Source organism: Camelina sativa, chromosome 7 (assembly GCF_030686135.1).
Source record: "Camelina sativa cultivar CO46 ecotype springtype chromosome 7, ASM3068613v1".
Taxonomy (NCBI): Eukaryota; Viridiplantae; Streptophyta; class Magnoliopsida; order Brassicales; family Brassicaceae; genus Camelina; species Camelina sativa.
In genome coordinates this window covers 7580164-7590704 of record NC_141886.1, presented here as the reverse complement: position 1 = coordinate 7590704, position 10541 = coordinate 7580164, and the positions used below count along the sequence as shown (strand labels likewise).

The 10541-nt window shown below is 32.8% G+C and overlaps 1 long non-coding RNA gene and 1 pseudogene across 1 annotated transcript; both read right to left on the bottom strand.

Moving 5' to 3' along the window:
- Positions 1 to 4351: 4351 nt before the first annotated feature.
- Positions 4352 to 5383, bottom strand: LOC147941007 (uncharacterized). The gene is made up of 2 exons (XR_015562737.1): positions 5042 to 5383; positions 4352 to 4532 (listed from the first exon to the last, which is right to left on the bottom strand). It is a non-coding gene; the product is annotated as an uncharacterized LOC147941007 (long non-coding RNA).
- A 1622-nt stretch (positions 5384 to 7005) lies between these two features.
- On the bottom strand, positions 7006 to 9264 carry LOC104704418 (uncharacterized; annotated as a pseudogene).
- Positions 9265 to 10541: the final 1277 nt, after the last annotated feature.

Here is a 10541-nt window from a genome sequence, read left to right as displayed (position 1 = left end):
AGTTTAAGAACTTTAGACAATTTTTTACTTTTAAAATAGCCAAAAATCAGGGGATTTGGATATGTTAAATCTATTTAGGATTTTTGTTTATTATTTTTTCTTTTTTTATTTGAACCTCAGATATTTTGAGAATGTTGTCAATTGTGGAAATTAAAATTGAATTCTTACCTTTTTTCGAAAAAAAATAATAAGGTCGAGGAGAAAAGTTTGTTACGAGGAGAGACTACGAGTGGCGAGGAAGGAGAAGTAGGGTTTATAATAAGAATTTCGATAATTTCTTCGTGAACCCTAAGTGAATTTTCTTCCTATAAATTCAGTTATCGTTCCTGATTTTGAGAGAGAGCTCGTTTGCTGCCACCACTGAATAGGAGAAGAGGATGTCCAACCCGAACCGAGGTCGAGAGAAAGAGAAGAGAGCAGAACTTATTGACACTTGAGACTTCCAAGTCAACCGAAAACTCACTTATCCAAACTATGAGATTTTTAAATAAGTCCAGACTCCAGTTTGATGCACAAATATTCATAACAAGGTTAGTAAAACTCATTTTCAATAATCAACATAACACACGAACTTATCAAAAAAAAAAAAAAACATAACACACCTAAATTGATGAGCAATGCAAAATATCAAATTCCATAACAAGGTTAGTCAAACTCATCACTAAACATAAACAAACCTTAATGAAGCAGATGAGATAGTAATACAATTACTGACACAAGTACGACCGACTTCTAAAATTATCAGCATTACTATGAAAAAAAAAACAAGAAAAAAAACACAGATAATATATATATCGAAAATTTGAGACGTTATACCTCTTTCTTCTTGTCGGTTTTCTCTTCACCTCATGGAAGGATAATAAACCACATCATTCCAATACAGTCCAATAAATCGTACAAGTTTTATTTACTGAAGAACACGATTGATTCAATGATTCTGTCAAACTAGAGAGAGGGAGAGCTACGTCGTTGTAAAGATGAGACGGTGCAGTATCATTTTTTTTTAATAATTATATATATATATATATATATATATATATATATAATTATAGCTGTTTTCGTTTACACGTATCGGCAGACGGCAACTGAAAAATGTATTTCTCAAGTCTAAACTATATTTAAAGTCAAAATATCAATTCTTGCATATACCAAAATTTGTCGAGCAAAAATACTAATATCTCTGCAATCCAAATTTGACTATTTTCTCAAATTCTACAATACTTTTATGCGCTATTTCATACAGAGATTAATTTTTCCGATGGTTTAATTTAAAGGAGGTTTTGTTTTAATTTTTTACCACCAACAAATTCTATTATATTGGTCTCGACATTGCTGTGAGCCTTAAAAGGAAGTCGTTAGTACATTCTAAAAGAAGCTGAAGGAAAACGAATCCTAGTCATTTTGGTGACTCATTGACTCGTTTCCCATGCAAACGACGAAAAAAGACCAATATTATAGAATTAGTCGTTGATTAAAAAATAAAAGTTGACCGTTCGTGTAACTATTTGGTCATATATTGTCTGAAAAGTACTTACGTTTGCTCTCAAAATCACAGAAACCATTACTCTAGACGAGTACACGAGGTTAACTCGTACTCAATATATAGTACATGTGTTTGTTGAGTTGGATGTTCTGAACTTTTCTATTTATTGATATTGATATTGTTTAAATCAAATTTAACGTAATCAATCATGATCATCAAACTTAATATTGGTACTCTTTCAATTAGTTTTATTATTGAATGTAATACTTTATTGAATATTAAGATTCATGACGGGGACATGACTCAATAGAACTAAACAATAAAAATTACAAGAACATAATAATTCAACATTGCAAGATATATAATATAGACTTAATTAATAAAACATCACTTACATACCCAAAACAGAAAAAAAAAACAAAAAAAAAAAAATAGTTTAGCTCCTTCGAGGACATGGTAGCGATGATGATGTTTAGACACAATCCTCTGTTTTGGAAGTCTGAGTTTCCAATGACCCATTGATGTTTAAATAAATTGTATTAGCAATACATTAATTAATAAATAACTAATCTACTGAGAATGTAATGAGTTTGGTTGCACATAGCGAGTTACCTTCTTGATTATATACTCTGAGCCTCTTTGTTTTTGGGCCTCAGATAATAATAGTATATGCCGACAAAAACACAAATGATCACAATGAGAACAACAATTGCTATGATGATATCGACAAAGATATCAACATCCAATGATCCTACTTTCTTACTCTTATGTTTCTTCTTCGAACCTGCAATTTATTTAAGTCTGTTTATTATATAAAATTTAATGGATTAAAGGATTAAGAATCTCTATTGAAGGAAAATAACATGAAGTTATTTTATTTAATTTAGAACCTTTTTTACTTTTGCTTGAAGAGCTCTTAGAAACTGCTGTATTCTCAACCACTTTAGAGCCATCGAGAGCTTTGACTACATCTTCAACAACGGTCGAAACCGATCCATAATCATTCGTAGCCATAACATAAGTTTCATCTTCATGTCTAAAAACAAAGAAAGCAAAATAATATATGTATGTATTTAGTTGCAACCAATATCAAAAAAGTGAACGATATGATTATGAGATGTTCTTACTTTGACACATCAGATGTTGTTGAATATCCGGAAATTAGAGCGAGAGAGACGAGTACGAGGAAGATGATGATAGGAAGATTGGAAGCCATCAAATTCGTACGTCGCCTTGTGCTTAATTTGCAAATGTGAAAGATGACTTGACTATATATAGTCACTAGTGAATGTCCACGCATGGGTTTGATATGTTGAATTGCTTTTAAAATTGATTATTTGTGTGTTTTCATGCTACACAAATTTAGTGTTTATAGTATCTTGAAAATAAATGTTACGATATGTTTTGCAGATATCAGAATTGATTTAAATCTTTTTTTTACGTAGAGTTTTGTAATAGTATAAATTTTATGTGGTGTGTAGCATACTAAATATTTTTGAATAAACATCTCAGTCTTCACTTTTCAGAAAGCATTTCTCTATATGAAAATAAAAATATGAAAAATTGTATGATTCAATAGATAATATTTATTTTTATATGTAATTATTGAACATTTTTGTAATTTCATTTTTTAGTATATGGTGATGAAACATTGACGAAACCTGGTACGGGGATACAAACCAAACCTTCACATGTGAGCGAGGGTCGTGTGGTGGCGTCATAGCTGTGTAAATAAACCAAATCGATCTCTCCGAATCGCGGCGAGTCGGACCAGTGGTGGTGGTCTACGGCGACCAGGAGTCGTCGATCTCCATGAACTTCTATCCAATCACATCTCTGTGTCTCCGCATGATCCATTTGAACAACTTGATGCACGTTGAGTCTCTCGACACTTTTCTCTTCGATGCATTTCAGAAGCTTTCTCTCGCTTATGGTGAAAAGGTCCATCACAAAGAATCGATGGCCATAATCAATTCATCTCACAAAAGGAAGCATCTCAATATTAGGAAACTATCTCATACATGGAGCCATGTCTTCGATTTCACAATGCATTTCCAACTGTTTGTGAGGAGGATTTCCACACTGGTTTTGTCAACTCTTCAAGAAGAGAAAGTAGAAGTTTTAGATATCTCTGAAATGGTTAAAGAGTGGTAAGCAGTCAACAAAATTCACGACCAATCATTTTGCACACCAAGTGTTCGACATAATGCTTCTTAAAGGTCACAGTTTACATCAGCAGATGGAAGAAAAAACTGTCCGTCGTGGAAATTCAAGATCAAAAACATGTCACAACCACAATGTTTGGTATATGAGGCGTTATGTGTTAAAGAGATAAATAGCTGATCCCACAAGATTGGAGATATACACACCATTACCACATTTGAGTAAACAAAACATCAAGCATGGTGAGGTTTATGATGCGAAGTTTTCTAATCACATGCTTCCATGTCTCTTTTTGTTTTAATAGTTCCAATTTTTTTTAACCTATCTATTATTGATTATGTTTGTAGGAAATTTATTGATCAATGGGAAGTAACATCTTTAGTTTCTTAGTTTTTATGAAAGTCATCCTAAATTTTAAAAGATTCTTCCTAAACATCATTCAATCTTTCCTGAATTTTTTGTTTTACATATGTTTTACCTAGTTATATACTTTACATGAATGAAAAGTTTTTCTTATTGGTTACACTCTCTTAGGGACAGTTTTACATGAATGAAAAGCTTTTTTCAATTTATGAAAGTCATCCTAAATTTTAAAGGATCTTTCCTAAATATCATTCAATCCTTCCTGAATTTACATGAGTCACAAAACATTTTTTATGAATGTCATCCTGAGATCTCAAGGTATCTTCCTGAATTTAATAGAACTTTTCTGAATCTAAAAAAACTACCATTTGCTTCATTTAACATCAAGTTAATATTATTTTACAAAATACACCATCCAATATATACGTATCATAAAAATCCTAATTTGAAAACAAAGAATCAGCCCCTAAACATCTCAATCTCCTTAAGTATGAGCTCCTTGTCGATATAAAACACTGTTACCCTACAAAAATGAATGACACAAGCTGTTAAAAACAGTTCAGTGAGGCTGTCACAATTTAAATAGAATTCTTCTTTAATTTCATATAGCTAAGAATAATTCAAAAGAAACCACATATGTTCATATAATTTCTATAAGCACTAGTAGAAGGGTGTGTCATGAACGTCTCAAATTTCATACACCAACAATAGCAATACAAAATCAAGCAGACCTTTAAAATCATCAAATTTTAGAGAACACTTATAACCAAGCATGGCTCCTATAGTCATTCAACAATTAATATTAGTTTGCATCTATTCTCAAGTTTCTCTAAATTATCATGGATAGAAATTGACAATTTAGGGAGGCAATTCAAAAATTTATGAAGCTCTTCCTGAATTTTCAAATCAAGCATGTAACTTCACCAATTAAGTCAAATAAGAAAGACACAACCCTTCGTACCAAATTTCTCTAAATTAGCAAGGAATCAACCTATGAACAGGCTCAGTTATGACTCTAGCCAAGGTTAATGCAAGGAATCAAATCTGAGATTTCAAACTTCTGGAACGGATCCATGTCGTCAAGCTTATGAACTAATTTCATGTACAAGTTTCCGTCGAGGATGTGCTCCATTATCGCCGCCGCTTCGATTTGTCCAAGGTGATGCTTCAAAGGATGAGTCAGATGATCGGTGAACTCAGGCTTCCCACTCATCACATCCACGAAGATCGCAGATAAAACCTCAACTAACACCACTTGAACATCACCTCCAATGATTTTGGAGTAGAGTGTTGACTCGTACGAGCATGGCGGCTCTTGTGGCTTTCTTAAAGGAGCTGAGATTTGGGTACATGATTGGTGGAAGCAGAGGAGAAACTAATCATTTTGATTTTTCTCAAAATAAAGAATATATAAATTTGAGCTAATTTTGGAACATTTGAGAGTGTATGCTAGTTTTGGAAGAAAAACTTAAAATGGTGCTATTTTTGAGAATTACTCTAAATTTTATATAATCAAAAATCGGTTGTACCTTAAATTTTACAGAAACTTAACTTCTTAATTTTTTTACCAAAATTAAAATAGATATCTCCTGACTATACAAATCTCTAATTGGAAAAGAGACTTCTACTAAACTTGTGTCATAATGTTGGTGTTATTGATAAACTTGTGTTATTTTGCATGTTTGCTAGTGTTAGTAGTGAACTAATATTTTGAGCAAATTGACAAATTCTTTATTAATGTGATTATGATGAAATTCAACCTCTTCTTCTGTTGATTTTTTTTTACTAATCGATTGATTTTTCATTTCTGATTTGATTGTTAATTGATTATAATTTTATAAATTTGTTTTTTTTTTCTGTGTATGATTGTATAAGATAGGAGGCACCACAAAAAAAAAAGATAGGAAGCTGAATGAATATTACTAGAGTGAATGATTACAATATATTAAAGTGTACATGAGAGACTAATGTTATGGCTTTGATTGATAACACGAGTAATTGAAATTGAGTTGCAGTAAGTGTTATAATTTGATGTAAGTTGCAGTAAACATCTAAATATTTTGAAGATGGATGACATCCATATATATACAAACATCAATGTCTTTCAATTCACGTATTGTTTTTGTTTGGATTGTTTTCTACATGCATTATGAATAAATTGGTCAATAACTTATCAGTTCTACGTTTTAGCCCCCAATAAGTACACCACATCATGGCACGCAGTTACATCTTCGTTTAGCAATTTTAGCTTAAATCTTAATTCCGTTCTCAGGAGGACCTTGGTCAAGTCGTTTCTCAGTATAGTTAGTTTTTAACAAAACTTTTGGTTTTTGGTCTTTTACTCCATCATCGAATTTATTTTTAGCTTGGTCTTTTATTGCGCCTCTCATAACTTTTGGTCAAATTATTTTTAACAGCCATTTAACTGTTGGGTTGGTCTTTGTAGAACCGAATTTAAAACGAAATCGCGTTTCAGAAACGGTTTTCGAAATCCATTTCCAGTCGTCATTTGTCTAATTATAGAGCTCACAAAGAGACATCAGCCACGCATTGTGTGGTCTTAGACAATTTTTTTTTGACGTGGAACCTGTCTATTGATGCTTAGGTTTACTGGGCACGTATCTAATCTTGTGTGTTATAGAGACAGTGACACTGACATTTAACCGAAGCTAAGCCAATTATAAAAAAGTAGGAAAATGCAAGTCACATACTTGAGTATCTCAAAGTTACAGCATCGTAAAGGATTACAAAGTGAATCTCTCGGATCTATCAAAATGTCGAAATCATAAACACTTTTCTCTAATGCGACTCATCATCGAGCTTTCTGTAAAACCCATCCCGAAGAGTTGGTTTCACAGAGTTCGTGCATCACCTGCGGAACACCCGAGAGAGTCAGACTTAAACCACACTTTAGTCAAAACATAAAAAGTGAGAGAGAGCTCAAAGTGAAACCTTTAGGTATTCGTTGTTGGTGATTTTACATTTGTACCGCCCTTTTCATATCTTCTTAGATTTGGAGAGGTGTTGTAGTTTTTGAACTTTGTCCTTTGTCTGAGAGAGTTATTGAGATTTCTGGTTTAACAACTCTACTTTTACCTCCTCCTTGTGTTATCTTTGACGTAAGTTTCTCGTCCATAGCTTTCCAAAGAGCAGCTTGCTCCTTAGCAATCTCCGGGTAGGATTTTATGAAGGAAACATCAGTGGGAACTTTGAACTTCCAATCACATAGCAGAGGTCTTTCTTTGGCAAATACAGTCAACATAGTTTTAATCTTGTCCCTAAGGCGACCAGTTGCTTCAATGTCAGAGTACTTTATAGTTGAACCCTTGCTGAACAGCATCAGGACATAATCCCTAGAAGCTTCTACAGGCCCGTCTAGTATTAGTAGCCTAGTTGGATGACCTTTAAGAAATCCTCGTCTGATAACTCTGGGGCATAATGCTTAAGAACACTGTAATGAAATAACAGAGGGTCCTGTTTTGTCGACCGAACAAGTTAGTTTAGAGGGCTTATTATACCTATATTTTTAATTCATAAATTAGGAAAAGGATTCATATAATCTTCATCTAGTGAAAACTGAAAAGAACAGCTACTAATGCAAGCATTCGTTGAGATTTATAATAATAACTAACAAACCTGGCAGAGCATTTTTTGCACACGTTCTTCAATCGGTAGGGAGGTCAAGACCCTGAAAGCAGAAGAAACACGTAAGAAAGGATGCAAATGATTTGGTTAAAACAAGAAAAGGGTAGCTGATATATTAAAAAAAATATGATAAGACTGCACCTTTTCCATGAATGTTTCGTTTCATAGTTTCCCCCACGGCACAACGAGTTGATATAAAGCTCACTTCAACAAAAGACAAAAGAAGATAGTAAGGAGAAGGTACGTAGTTAAAAACACAAGTTGTAACAAGCGAACTTAGTGAAAAAGGAAAAACATCATACGAGCTCATGTTGAAGTCTATTGAAGAGTTGTCATTCTCCATCATTTCGTTAAGATATTTGGAGCAAAACTCGGATTGAAGTCCATGATACTTGAGTGAAACCCAATTCTTAAAGGAAAACGAAAGATATATAGAAGCATAAGTTTACGTAGCCATATCAAAAACAAGAATTTAAAACGCTAAACTCTATTGCTGCATGCAATCAATAATTTTTTTTAGCTAGGTTAGATAAATGATATCATACCAGTTCTTTGGACGTTATGGCAGATTCTTCTAGAGCTTCTGCTTGTTTCTTTTTGAATGAAAAATACTGAGTAGACGGTCGGAGCTGTGCAACAGCATGAACAGGATTCAAGTGTAACTGCAAAGTGCAAACTCCAATTAAAATAAGTTATCTCACACTAGAGGGAACAAAACTTGCAAGAAAAGAGAGGAAGAGAATATACCTTATCACCTGAAAGAACCCCAATAGCGTAATCCATCCAAGGAGGCTGCTGCTTCCACGTCGTTGTCAAGGTCTAAACAAAATAACAACACCAGAAGAAAAAAAAGAAAAAATGAAATTGCATAAAAAAAAGATTCAAAGCCTGCTTGGAAAAAGAAAAAAAAAAAAAAAAGTCTAACCTGCTTAGTCATAGTTGCAAACTCGGAATCATAGTTCCTCGAATGGATATCGATAGACAAATCAACTTCCACCCGACAAGTAGAGGGATTCACTCTAACCTTAAAGAAGACACATCAATAAAGAAAATGATTAGAACAAAAATAAAAATCAATAGAAAATATATAAAAATTAATTAATGAGAAACTCACTTGTTGGCATCGTTCATCCATTTCGTATGGTCGCCAAGAGTGTCTAAGAGGATATTGTAGAACATAAAGCTGACATATCATTGAGAAATCAAAACAATTAGCAAAAAAAAAATCAAAAAAGTTGGAAGAAATCTAAGCTAATGGGTGAAAGGAAGGTTACCTTAGTGTTGTTGGCCTCAATTGATGGATTGAAGAATACATCAATTTCACGAACAACAACGTCTTCTACTTCTTCTTCTTCCCCCCGTGGAATCTGATCTAATTCCATCATCAACTCAGGTTCTGTCGTCTCAGGTTCCTTATTGAGTTTAGAATCAATCTCCATTTTAACGGAGCCAATATAGACCTCAGCTTCAACTTTATAAGGGCCAGGGAATTTGGCTTCAACATCTTGCGAATACAAGGGTTTGGGTTTGGACTTTACAGCACGACAAGGTGCAAATCTGCGGGTTTTGGTAATCTCTTTTGGTTTGTTGTCTTGGTCATCAAAGTCCATTTTTTACGATCAATGTGCTGGACTCAAAAACACTGAATGCACTGGGACAGAGAGATACCTGGGCAAGATTAAAAAACGGTCTACTCAGTCACTAACAAAACCCTAATATCAATCAATCATAATCGATAAAATCGTGAATTCAACATTCAACTACAAAAAAAAACTATGTAAATTCGAAAAGAAAATTTACAAAATCTATGTGCGTGAAGCAGGGGGTTAGGTTACCTTTAGCTAAACTGTAGAAAAATTATAGAGAGCAAGGGCTGATTATGAAAAGCCTGTGTGTTAAGCCAGAGAGACTCAGCGCGTGGTTCTTTTTTTTTTTTTTCCTTGTTTGTACTAGGTTTTGAAGTCACACGCTACACGTAAGGTATATTTGATATATTTTGATAAAAATTATATATGATTGATTACGGTAATAAAATATTACCTCATAAAAAAAATTAAAATTAGTACTAAAGAAAAAAAAAAATTCAGGTATACAATTTTTTAAAATATAAAAATTAGTTGTGTTATAAAATCAAATCTGATAAAAAAATCATAAATTTAACTTGACGTCCAGGCAAATCAAACTGATGACCTCACATATTCTAAACCATTTCTTTGACCACCAGAAAAACGAAACAATTTTATAATCATGAATTTAACTCATTTTCATATTTAATTGATCGTTACCACCTATGTTTTCGTGTTTTTTATTCAATGTTTTTTTAATCTTCATATTCAATTTTGTCATTTTCATTGTCAAATTTTGTGTTAATTGTCATCGTAACTTTTACCATCAAACTCCAAGAACAAAATCATTTCTTTTTTCAGAAAATTTGTGAAATTCATGATTACCAGCATAGTCAATACATGCACCCAATTATTGACAATTTTATTCATATACTTATTTGGTTTTAGATTCACGCGTTTAGAAACTTCTCAAACCAAAATCCTTACTTGGTCATAAGAAAATATACTAATAATTATTTACCTATATGAATCATATGATATATAGAAATATGAGTACACTATAAGAACATATTAATTATAAATAAATAATATCAATTATATTATATCATCAAATAATATCAACCGTATCATATTATCAAATAACCGTAACCGTATATAATAGTAACCGCTTGAACCGTGACCGTATTTAAACGTAACCGTTTAACCGTTTGTTAAACGGTTCTGGTTAAGGTTACAAAAATTTCTAACCATAACCGATGGTTAATAAACCTTAACCGTGACAACCGTAACCCTGGTCATGCCTATGTATAGCTAATAAAACA